The following is a 14188-nucleotide window of genomic DNA, read 5'->3' as shown; positions in this document are numbered from 1 at the left end:
TTAATATAGGTTTTAGAAGAATAGATCTGATATTAGAGGAATATCTGATTGATAATCGAATCACCCAGGAATTATACGAATTCTTAAAGGTAGAGTTTCCAGTTATGGCACGTATTGTTGGGATACCTAAAGTGCACAAGTCTGTGAAGAAACCTCCCTTTAGACCCATTATTTCGGGTTCTAGATCAAAAACTTACAATATTGGTCTGACGATTGATAGATGGACCAAGCATATTTATCAGAATATTCCTTTTATAATCAAAGATTCCTGGGATTTTTTGGGGAAAATTAAGACCTGAATTGTGGTCAGATCATTTAACTTTGGTTACTATTGATGTATGTGATCTTTTCTCCAGCATACCTAAGGACGAAGGACTGGAAAGGTTTGGTAACAGTTTAAGGAAATATTCTCAATTAAGTTGGGATAAAATCAATTTAATATTAGACATGATGGGTTTAGTTTTGGACTATAATTTTTTAACATTTGAAGGAGAATATTTTAGGCAAAGTAAGGGTGTTGCCATGGGTGCTTCTTGCGCACCTATTTTTGCCAACCTGGTCATGTCAGATTGGGAAAATGAGTTTATTATTAATAGTGAATATTATTCCTATATTACTTTTTATGTTAGATTTCTTGACGACATTTTTATTTTATGGAATGGTTCAAAAGATAAAATTAGTAAATTTATGGATTATATTAATGAAACCACACAATATCTTAAGTTTACGTATGAATTTAGTAATCATGGTATTGCTTATTTGGATTCATACATTAGTATAACTACGGATGGTTTCACATCTAGAGTATACCGCAAAAGTACATTTTCTAATGATTATTTATATTTCAATAGTGAACATCCACCATACATATTTAAAAATATTGTCAAAGGACAATGTATTTGAGGAGCTAGGATGTCGTCCAGTAAGGAATTAATGGAAGAAGAAATGAAGTTAATTAATGATTTGTTTGTAAATAGAGGTTATCCAATAAGAATGATTAAGGACACTATAGAATATGTTACAACCCAATGGGGATACAAATACCAACCTTTATTGGGTAAAACTTTGGAAGTTAATGAAATTTGCAACACCCACCAGGGTAACATGGGTAGAGTATGTATTATCACCTATACTCCATATAGTAATAGAATTAAGGAAATTATTGATAGGTATTGGGATGTAATTACTGTAGTAGAGTCCAACAAAACTATTCTGGGAAATTTTCCAAGAATAGTTTACAAAACGGGCCCCAACATTAAAAGACTGCTGGAAAGAGTTAATTATAGAAAGATTGGTAATCAACAAGAGAAAATTTTCACTAGGAGATGTGGAAGATGTAATCAATGTAGGTATATCTACATAAATACGAAGGTTTGTTTGGGTGATGTGAACAACACCGTAATTAGAAGTAGAGGTGGAAATTGTAGTACCAAACATATAGTGTATTTAGCTCTATGTAAGATATGTTCAGCCTATTATATAGGCAAAACAGAAAGGCAGTTGAAAAAACGTATTTACGAACATTATTATAGAATACAAAAGAAAGTTTGTGAGAATGCATTATACCGACATATTAAGGAACATGGGGAAAACCATATTTTCCAATTTTTTATCATAGATCAGGAGCAGGATATTTTATATGGTGGTGATTGGAAAATAAGATTAGCCTGCAAAGAAAGCAAATGGCAGATGCTAACTGATTCTACCAGGAGTCCAGGTATCAATGAATATATCAGTATTAAGCCTTTTTTGACCTTGGAGTCTTAATTCATTACTGATTCCTTATTTATATGGTTTTAGCAGTATTTAAATTTTAAATATTAAGTAGTATTTTATCTATTTCATCAATATTTATATTCATATTATTATATTATTATATTAATTCATATATATTTATATTAATTCATATGTTTTTAATAGGTAGGGTTTATAGGTTAAAGTGGTAATTTATGGCACACAATTATGTTCTGTTTAGTGCACACAGTCAAAAACAGTTATAAATTTTGTATCCACAGTCATATATTTGCAATTTGAAATGTATTGTGAAAAGTATGTTTCTTTAAAAGACAATTATAGTTTTGGTGCCAAAAATGTTTTTTAAATGTAAGCTATGGTTGTATACACTAGTTCTGAGGAAGTCTGCGCTTGGCAGATGAAAGCGCTAAACTAGTGAACCAGTGTTGGTAGTGTTTTACCGTGGATTTAGTGTAATAAAGAAGATTTTTTATCCGTTGGTGTTATTTGTGGATACAGTGTGTGCGGAGGATTCATTCAAGGTTTTGCTGCCTTTGGTTATTGTTCCAGCTGTTCCAGTTACGTTTTCGGACCAGGCTCCTTGTCAGCAGACGGTTTTGGTTTGATTGGATGCTGTCCTAGGTGCCAAACCATCATTATGAGAGTCCAATCAAAACAAAATTAAGTGTAGAAGAAAAAAAAATATTTCAATGCATTGGCTGCATGACAGCTTACTTAATAGCTAGATGGAAACAAAAAGGTTGTGAGGCATGAAAAAAAATACTTTTTAAATACATTACTGGAATGCCAGTCAAAATCAAGTATAAGAAAAACAAGCAGCACTCAACTCAAACCACTTCTCCTTGCACTGTTCTAACTATAATTTAGTCAGCTTTATTAAAGTACCAAGTAACATGCTGAAAGTACCAATCTCTGTGATACCCCCACTTGTAAAAATATTTCTTATCCAAAAAAGACCTGCTGCCTGACAACTATCTACTTGTTTCATGGGGAAAACATGATCAAAGTAAAAAATGAAAAGCAAACAAGAAATAAGCTCAAGATACATTGCTTACAGGATTACTGTACAGGTAATGGACCACACATGATAGATTGGCATTCTGTTTGGTTTACAGGTAAAGCCTGTAAAGATGACTGCAAGTCTCCAACAAATGTAATGAGCTTCTTAAAATAATGTAATCCTGTCCTTTATTACAAATACTGTCATATGCATTTCAATACCCAAGGCTTATACATTATCTAGTTATGTTAAGTATTCTCTGTATGGCAACAACAGAAAGGCTTTCAATGTTGGCAATTATTTAACAGTATGCTTATTAAAGCTTACTTGCATCTTACAATCCCAGACAAGCTTACCTGATGGTCATTAAAGCATTGATACTTAAACACAAAGCAACAGGCACTTTCTGAGTAATAATAAGCATAAATCAACAGTATAAAAATCAAGGACAGAATAAAAGTAGCACTTGTGTCTACCTTGGATGGGGTGAATACTCTGCACATTTACACTGCATAACTGCTCCTTGCCTTGCTTGGACACATTCAGAGCCACTACATGGGGGAGTGGGGTACAACAAGTATGTCACAATTTGAAATGTCTCTGGCTGACTGTGATGGCCCTGACACATTTGTCATACCTCTCAACCTCAGAACAAGAAATATGGACAAAGCCATACACAGAAGTGGGACAAAGGCCCAAAAATGAGGACAAGTTTTAAATATTGCTCTTATAAACATAGAAAGATAATAGAATAGGTCTTGCATTAGTATGAATTTTCTGAAAGGTACGAAACCCGAAACTCAAATGTCTGTCATTATTTTCTAACTTCAGTCTTTAATGATTTTCCACTAATTTGCCAAAAAAACATAATTTTATAAAAAACGGACCAAAAATGTGATGCAAAAATATAAAATAGCCACTCAATACAGCTGGGAACCTGTCAAAATAGGGACACTTTTTTAATATTAGTACTGCTAACTTGAGCAGCTGACAAAATAAAAGAATCTACATGCATTTCTGAAATAAAAGTAATCTATAACTCTGATTATTACAGTTAGTTCTTAATTGTAAGCCCTCCACATTTTCTTCCAAAACTGCCATTTTGTGGCAGCGTTATTAGGGGAAGAGCAACATTTTGAGCCAAAATCGGGGACGGTTGAGAGGTTTGGATATGCCTAATTCTATAAAGCAATTTATTTGCATGTACCTCTCAACCTGTTAATGCAGGAAATCTGGGCAAGGCCAAATATACTGGTGGAACATATAAACAGTACTATAAATTGTTGTATAAACTGAGACAGTTGATAGAATAACAGGTCTTGCTTTAGCATGCATTTTTCTGAAGGTTATGAAATCTGAAACTCAGTGTCTGTCATTATTTAGTGACTTTATTCTTAAATTATTTGCGAGAAAGCCATACATTTTATGAGGAACAAACCAAAAATAAGAAGCAAAAATCTGTTCATTCTGTGAAAAGCTGGACAGTTGAGAGGTATAGTTCAGCCGCGGCTGTCTGAGTTTGCCACCCTTCCCCCTCACAAAATCATGGTCGAATGGAGCCTCCCCCCTGCAGCCATTCCAATGAACCATTACTTGGCTATTTCACCCCATTTACCATAAACGCTAATGTGCATACTGCTTTACTTCTGCGATGATTTGGACTTCATTTGAAAGTTTTATTTTGCATTTTACAGCACAAACACTAAGACGTCTGCTAAATAAAGCAATGCAATCTCACAATGAAAACAGACAGCATTAAAACTTCTCTGCCCTTGAAACTCACATTCATTGAAACAGCATTGAAACCCACATTCAAAGAAAATACATTTTGCCAGTGGCAGATAAAGATTAACTTTGGGCTGTTTTCAAATCATGGGCCTCTTGGACATGAAACATACATGTGGTCTTTGATACATCTTCCTGATTGTATTAAACTATATTCCTTGTACAATATAGTACAGTTGTTAGAGGGTGTTTGAAATTTGTTTTGAACATTTTTCCAGTAAACAATGAAACAAAATGCATGCACCAATAATGACAAAATTTCCCAATTCTGAGCATTTTTCCAGTAAACAATGAAACAAAATGCATGCACCAATAACGACAAAACTGCCCAATTCAGAACATTTCTATCATAAAAGTCTACTCAAATTTCTACAGTCCACCAGTATCAGTAAATATGCACAATCTCTGAAGAAGTAAAAGTCATCTAAATAATTCCACATTTGCTGCTAGCAAACAACTTTATATTTCATTGTTTCATCTACAAATAAAGTGCCTGTTGCCCTTGAGGAATAAATTGCCTAAGTTGCATTAAATAAATGATAAGCTAGTAATATTGCAATAGGGAATGGATGGCAAACTGATAACAGGCTCATAGTTACTAGGTATCTTCACCAAAAAGGACTGCAGCATCCACCCCCTTTACAATACAGTATCAGCAATGCATCTACCTACTGTGGGAGTAAAACCCACAGCCTTCTGCATCAAAAGCAAGTACACTACCTATTGTGCTATTAACAACACAAGCTGATTCACCATAAGCAGCGCTAAACGTTTGTTCCCCTGCAGCTCTCAGCTTACTGTAAAATCTACTTGACACTCAGCTGCATCTCTGAACTTTGCAGCACAAGAAATCTGGAAAAAATCCGAAATTTCGGGGTGGGGCAAAAGACCAAAAAACAGGGACACATTTTAAACATTGCTTGTATAATATTGGAAAGTTGTTAGAATAAAATGCTGTGTTACCACCATACATTTCACTGCCAAGTATTGAACCCAGGACACTGTGCAAAACAATCAAAGCAACATACCACTATGTTAAATCATCTGTTTTATGAAAGAAAGGAAGACTGAAACTTAAATGACTACCATTTAGTGAATTCAGTTCTCACCATAGCCATCAACATCTTAGCACAAAACATCTGAACAAAGCCAATAATGGGGGAATACAGCCCCCAAACATATTCAGTGAATTCAGTTATCACCATAGCTCTCAACCTTGGCACAAAAAACCTGGACGAAGCCAATAATGGGGGAATACAGTCAAAAAAATAGGGACAAATATCCATTGAGGACACCAGAGCAAATCCAGGGATGACATGCAGACTCCACACAGAAGGCACACCAGTCAAGAATTAAACCAGACAACCTATAGCTGTCAGACAAAAATGCGACCACTGCACTACTGACTGTGTTAAGTAACAAAAATACAGAAACCACTGGTTTTATGAGGAACAGAACAGAAAAAATATGAGGCAAAAATCTGCAAATGTTTTTACAAATGGTGGTGGGTAGGGAATTCAGGCTGTTGCCGGTTGAGCCCAAGGTACAGGATTCAAGCCTTATTCTCTATCCACCACCATGTAGCAACTGTGGCATTTTACACACACACACACATACACACACACACACACACACACACACACACACACACACACACACACACACACACATGTCCTCCATAGCCCGATCACCTACATAACTCTGTAAGACACACAACTCCATAAACTGTCCTCTGCAACACTCACACCCTTCCTTCTGTAGCAGCCCGATCATCTCCATAACTCAGTCCACAGCCCGCGTATCTGTAGCAGCCTGCCTTAAGTCCTCCATAGCCCGATCATCTCCGCAAGCTAAGTCCACAACCTGCGCAGGCTGTTTCTGGGTTTCCCTGCGAGATGTGATTAGGCTGGAGCCTCCAGCCTGCGGGCAATGCAGTCCGGTGTGCTTCCAGTCTGTGCGATCATCACCGCATAGACCTCTGGGCTGGCAAGGAGGAGGTCCCTTCCTTTCCTATCCAGACTGCCTAACTCAGCACACGTGTGTGGAGTTCTGGACTGCCTAACACAGCTGTCAGGAACTCAGTATGCATGCGGGAGTTCCGAGACATGAATTGGTTTTTTTTTTATTTTTTTATTTTCATTTTGTACAGTGGGGGGTGTTTCTTTTTACTGGTGAGGGGGCTGCAATCCTATAGGATGAGACGCCCCTGAATATTTGTAATCTTTCAGTTTTGGTTTATGTTTCTATATACAAACCTAATAATCCTAGGAATCTCTTCACTTATTATACATACTTTTGCAAGATTTCTTAGTGACCTCTGTTAATCAGAATGTCATAGCTGAGATGTCTCAGGTAAATGAATGACCATTTCTATTTTTGATTATAGCCCAGGAAGTTATTATACAATGAAACTGTCGTTAAATAGTTTCTAGAAACAAATGCTAAAAGCTTTAAATATGTAGGAAGCTAAATACAGCTAAATCATTATAATGCCCTTGATACACAAGCATATATCATTTTGAAAAAACTATGCAAGGAGAACGTCTACCTGTAATCCTTCTTGATAGTACAGGCCTATCAGAAGGTTGTACAAAACAATACAATTGTATTAATTGAACTGAAACAAACTTCCAATGAAATATAGTCACCAAAAGATTATGAAGACACATAAAAGTTAAATAGAATGATATAAGAGATAAAAAGATCATTTAGAAACAAGCTGGTATCCAGTATAAAATAAAAACATTTTTTTCAGTTATGTTTTCAATTATGTTATGTTGCATTTCTTTTAAAGTGAGTAAAAGTAAGTGAGGTCTGAACTATTTCTCTATGCACAATAGCTTTAATTTTAAGGACAGTTACATGTGAGAGAAAGACTCATAGTGATTCTCTCAAATTCCATGAAATAATAGAAATGATTTTTTTATAGCTTTACCAAGGCTTGAAGTATACATTTCTATTGGAGCAGACCACTTGCTTAACCCTGTAATAAGTAACATTACTAAATCATTAGTGGAAATATTACTTGTCTTCTTTATTAAATCCCTTGTTCCTTTGATATGGAAAACTTTCTTAGCTGTGCTACGTTTTAAGGGAGGGTATCAACAGAATCTAGGAGGTGTATACATTTCCACTTGACTTATATGCTGGAAAGTTATGGAAAAGCTAACTATTCCTGTAATAAAGACAGATTAGCAGCCTGGCACTGCTACACCGACTACATGTAAATCAATTTAATTTTATCAAGAACATGTCATTCCAAGCTAACCATGTATCTACTTTTTCTTAAAAATATGAAAGTGGCCCTATGTGCAGGTGTTCTTCTAGATACCATTTATATGGCTTTAGCACAGCCATTTGATTCCATTAATCAATATGAAATAATTCCCAGTTTAAATGATATAGCAATTAATAGTTTGATGCCTTTGCTAGACAACTCTTTAATGGAACACACATAAAGAGAAAAAGAAGGGGAGGTTTTCTTAGAGGAAGTGAGGATATCGAGTGGATATCACAGTGATTGGTGTTCGGTTCCTTACTTTTTGGCCCTTTCTTTTTTCAGTTAAACCTTGTGACAGTGTTTGGATAGCAAACTTTGCAGATGCGCATGTGTTACATGTGATACGCAAAAAGAAAACTTTTAACATTGTTTATATTAATTATTCTGCTGGTAACTGGTATCTAGCACAGAGGATTAACTTATTAATAGGTAGCATCAGTGGAACCTCACACTTCCTGAATCTAGGTTCCTAGCTGAACAGCTTTTGTCAGAGCTAAATTACTGAGAATACAGTTTTGCAACCTTATGTAAATAATTGTGCATATCTTGAGAACTCTAAGAGTTACAAAGAAAGTTAAAATATGAAAGTCGCTCAGTACAAACACCTATTCATAATGGTGATATTAATATGTCCATCAGAAATGATGATCTTATGCTAAAAACATCATTCAATAAGACATAAATGTTGTTATTGTAATCACACCATCAATTTTTCTCAACTATAAATGTGTCATTTGTTCATACAGATGTGATCTTCAAATACCTGCAAAGTAGTTTTGTAGCTGTCACCCCACTGGTTCAATTTATTAATATGTTGACATATGACATGCATTCATAACATTTAAGGAAACTAACCCATATTTTCCCAGGTACCAAGTATCATATTTGGTTCAGGAGCCATTCCTGATCTGTATGCTGACTGGGCAAGTGAACTGCTGTTTCACAATGCTTCCAAATGGACACTGGTTGAGATATTTACAGAAATATGATTTGTATAAGTGTGTGCATAGTTATTGCTAAACAAGTATATATATATATATATATATATATATATATATAGATATATATATATATATATATATATATATATATATATATATATATATATATACACACACATGGAGTGGTTGCAAACAGACACTTGGTATAAGTGACAACTTTTCCAAAGGTTCATAGGTAATAAACTGGATTTGCAGTCCAGAAGTCCATTGAGAAGCCTATTCTAAATTTCCAGTTGCACCCAAGCACTGTCTGGTTAGGTGACCTGCTCAAGGTCACACAGTAGGCAAATGAGAGCTATAGGAAATGGACACTGTCTCACATGGACTACAGCCTGGAGCCTTAATCTTCTGTGCCAACTGCCAGACTTAGGTAAGCTTTCATTCGATAACATGAAGTACATTATAAATGCCTTTGGGGTCAATTTATTAACAGAAATATTGATTCAGCACATATTCATAACTTGCAAAAAAAATGTGCTTTCTGAATTACTGACCACCTATTTTTGGTCAACAGACATTCATGGCCTATGTAATACAGCCTGAGATATTTACACAAAATATTCAAATATACATTCATATCATATTTATTGTTAACAATTATAAATATCTACAAAGTAGTGATAGTTGAATGACAAGTAGCAGTGAGAGATTTTCCAGCATTATCCACGCTTTAATTTGATAACATGAAATACCACATAAACTATTTGTATGGCAAACTACTAACAAAAATATTGCACATCTTCAAAGTTTTGAATGAAAACAAATCAGAGTATCTCACTTGCTTACAAATTACTTTTGTCTCAAGGCATTCCTGAACTTTTGTACTGATTGTGCCTGTGTAACAATTCCACAGTGCTTCCAAACAAACACTGCCTAAACTATTAACAAAATGTGATATTCATGCATATTCACATATTTTGTTGGCAAACAAAGAACAAATATTTGAATCACAGTGATAGCTATAACAACAAGGATTTCTAGATTTATGTACCCTTTCATTTGATACCATGAAGTGATATATAAACTCCTTGATCGAGCTGTTTATAGAATTATTAATATGATGCATATTCATGATTTTGATTACAAAAACGAATGTTTGCATCTCACATACTGACTGCTCAGATTTGACCAGGAGCTATTGCGGACCTGTCAGCCCTGTGTGCTGACAAGACCTATAAAATGCTTTTCTACAATACTCTACAGTACTTCCAAGTGTACACTATATAAAATATTTACATGCATATGATAATTATGTATATTTCACTGCTAAACTAGTATGAATATCTAGAAAATTGTGATACTTGGACTTCAGCTGTCAGTGATGCATGTTGAGCATTATGTTTGGTTTCCTTTGCTAACTTAATTTTCCACATATATTCCTCCAGGTTTAAGTAATGAAATAAACATTAAAATGTGATACACTTATTATTTTATATGAGAATAATTCCTAGGACACCAGTTGGATGGCCAGCTGGCTCACAGATAGAATGCACATAATCAAAACAGTGGAAGTTATCTCCACAAAGAAACCAGTCACTAGTGGAGTCTCCCAGTGTTTTGTGCTGGAACCTCTCCTGTTTGGCATTTACTTTTCTGAAGTAAAGCCACTACCAAAGGGCTCTGGCTGACTAAGCTTGCAGATTATTGCAATCTAGGACCAGTCATTGAATTCGCAAATGACTTAGCCATCCTGCAGAAAGGTTTGTCTGAAATAAATAGCTTGTGTCAAAATCCTGGTCTTAAAATAAATGTAAAAAAATGTGTTACTGTATCCTTTGGGAAGTCATCTACCCAAGTAAACTACCATATTGACAATGCACCCATAAGAGTTGACCTAGTTGTTTGAGATTTGGGAACTTACATGGACAGTGACCTAACTTGTAACCAGTATGTGTCTACTGTTATAAAAAAGTACTTCTGTATTGCACAGCTTATAAACAAAGGGATTGTATATATATTTAGAGATGTCATCGTCCCCCTTTACTCAGCTCTTATTAGGCCAATCATTGAATACAATCCCCCCTTTGGCATGTACCTGTCCAGACACATGCAACAACTGGAATGCCCACAGAGATACCTTACTACAAGGATAAAAGGCCTACACAACATGTCCTACATGGACTAACTCAAAGTCCTGTCACTATACTCAGTATCCTATAGTCTGTTAAGAGGTGACCTGATTTTGGAATACAAGGCATCCTCTGACCCATTATTGATGGATTTATCACACGTAAGCAAGTCAAATGGCATCAGAAATACTTGGCATAGGGATCTAAACCTCTTCTACAACATCAGCAGAATGGTTTAGAGGGATGGGTGTATTCCATAGAGAATACCATTACTATGGAATAGCCCAGATAAAACTAAGTATATCCCTGTCCATTTTCAAGATCAACTTAGATCTGTGGATGTGAAACAGGAAGATTTACCCCAGGATTGTCCCTGTACTACTAATAGAGAGATGCAGCTCCTAAATGTTTTATCCCATGCATGAGTTCCCTCAAATTATGTATAGTATGGCCCAGTTATTCTCTTTAGGGATAATATATAATTATCAACCATAAAATGGGTAAAGCCAATCTATAACCAAATGCGATAGTTTTTTTTTTTGAAAAACAAACATCTTTATTAAATTTTCACATACTACACAGGGAATATTACATTTCTATAAATGAAAAATAAACAACATGACGCCATTATAGTTACAAACTCACTTATAATCTATTCAGTCATTGTCAGTTAAGTATTATATGGTTCATTCAAATCCTGCCTCTTAAACTTCGTTCCTGCTCTGCATATATTGTTCTCACAATTCCCATTTTTCCTATGTAGTTTCCTCCTTCCCTTTTCTAAAGATCCCAATTCCAGTTGTTTTATCTCTGTTACTATAGTCACTACTTCTAGTAAAGTTGGTCTAGACTTTGATTTCCATTTTCTAGTAATTGCTTTTTGGCAGCCACCATAATTATACTCAGGAAGGCTTTACTATATCTAAACAATTCTGATTCTGTATCATAACTCAAAAAAATCTCCCCAGTCAATCCAATTTGCTCATCCAGCATCTCCGACAGAGTGGTCTGCAGGGAATCCCTAAAGTCTGCCACCTCATTACACTCCCAAAAAATATGTTCCCAGCCAAATGGGATAGGTTATTTTGAGCACAAAAAGGGAACTTGGCTATGCTTAAAATGGCCCACAAGAGCAGCTAGCCTAATACTTACCCACAAACTTAACATTACCTCACTTATTGAGCCCCCTGTTTGGCTGTAAAGCCTGTCCTATCCCATGTGCTGCTAGAGCCTGTCAAATGATATTCCCCAGTGTTTTTAAGTAGACATTGCCTGAGAACCCAAAGAACTTACTCTACTACCTGATAACTTTACACAGCTAATGGCTTCTGTACACCATCCAAGAAAATGGTCAAAAAGAGCCCACAATAATAAGTTAGAACCTCTTGTTGCCTAAATAATCCTCAGGGTCTGCAGTGTGAGAGGCAAAGAGAACATATCAATAAACATAATATACTAGAGTTACAAGACTGGAATGCAGTTTATAGTGGTCGTTAATAGCAAATTGGCTTGCCAAAATGTCCAGTGTAAAGACCACCTTTAGAATGCAGTCTGCTTCTTTTCCATGATCATAGGTTCATAGGTATCTACTAGGCTATTGATCTTTGAGGATCTTAAGAATACTAGCTCATGTTAGTTTTTGGCCCTTGTAGTCTGTGCAAAAATAATCCAAAGATTGGCATAACAAGGATATGTTATGACATTTACATGCTGCCCCTATCCCTGAGGGACAAGGGTGCTCAACCTGGGCAGAATTACTGGTTACCCATCCATCTGTTCAGATGACATGTGAAAAGAGTAAGTGAAGTATTTTGCTTTATGTGAAATGATAAATGGTTCTACGGCATACCTATCCCTCCAACATGCTCTACTTATGTTGCAGAAGAGCTTGAGATCACATGAATGGGTGTTTATGCCACCATTCATTTCTTTCAACTGTACAGATTTTCTCAGAATTTCAAGATTTTTGCCTCATATTTTGGTCTGATCCTCATAAAAATCTGTAGTTTTCTGGCAAACCTCTGGGACTGAAGTCACTAAACAATGACAGATATTTGATTTTCAGACTTCATAACCTTCAAAAAATGCATTAATACAAAATTTGTTATTCTAGCAACTTCCTAAGTTTGTAAAAGCAATACTTATAATCCATCTCAATTTTTGGGACTTTGGTAACCCATTATGTTCGGCTTTATCCAGATTTCTACTTGTAAATATGTAATATGTCTGACAGGACAGGGTCTGTTGAGGCTTTTTATAAATGAGGAATAAACAAAACAAAAACCCCAAAGAAGTTTAAAAAAACATAACAAAAAAAATTAAAATATCACCACAAACTCGTGCCTTAAAATGAGATTCACTTTACTGCAAAATAAATAAATGTAAAAAGTATATAGGTTCATAGGTTCATAGGTAGGTACCAGGCTATCTGCCCGAAGGCATTTATAAGTCTAGCCCCCCTAGATTATTTCTCTGTGCCTCTGTCCAGCAGAGCCACTGAAGTGATCCCCGGGGAAAACGTTCTGTTTCCCATCCACTCGTCAAGGTTTCTCTGCCTAATGTAGATTGGAATCTTGTTCCAAAGCATTGGAAGTCTCTGGGACAGGAATCTATCCCTCCAGCATGTCCTATTTATTGTTGTGTTGAGGTTTAGATCTCTAGAGCATGTGGCTTGAGGGTTTAAGCTTTTCTTTAGGTGGAGCATGTCCATCAGTTCTGGGTTGGACATGGTCTTGTATGTCAGGCAGAGATCACCTCTGAGTAGGTGGTATGCAACCGAGTACACCTGGAGTTTCTTCAGTCGAGCTGCATAGGGCATCTGTTTGAGGCCAGTGATCCTCTTGGTTCATAGGTTCATAGGTTCATAGATAGGTACTAGGCTATCGGCCCAAGGGCCTACGTAAGTCTAGCCAGCAAGGTTCCATAGCTTACGCCACCCAAGAAAGTTATTTTCCTGTGCCACTGTCCAACAGAGACACAGAAGTGATCCCCGGGGTGTATTTCCTATTTCCCATCCACTCATCAAGATTTTTCTTGAAGAGTGCTAATGAAGAACTTTGCTTGACATAGATGGATAACTTGTTCCAGTGTATAGAAAGTCTCTGGGACAGGAATCTATCCCTCCAGCATGTCATGTTTATTGTGGTGACAAGGTTTAGGTCCCTAGAGCATGTAGCTCAGAGGGATTGGGATTTCTTTAGGTGTAGCATGTCCAACAGCTCTGGGTTTGACATAGCTTTATATGTTAGGCAGAGATCACCTCAGAGTAGGAGATATGCTACGGAGTAAAGCTGGAGTT

This window comes from Protopterus annectens, chromosome 3.part1 (genome assembly GCF_019279795.1).
Source record: "Protopterus annectens isolate FY-2018-M chromosome 3.part1, PAN1.0, whole genome shotgun sequence".
Taxonomy (NCBI): Eukaryota; Metazoa; Chordata; order Ceratodontiformes; family Protopteridae; genus Protopterus; species Protopterus annectens.
This window is presented reverse-complemented; position numbering follows the sequence as displayed.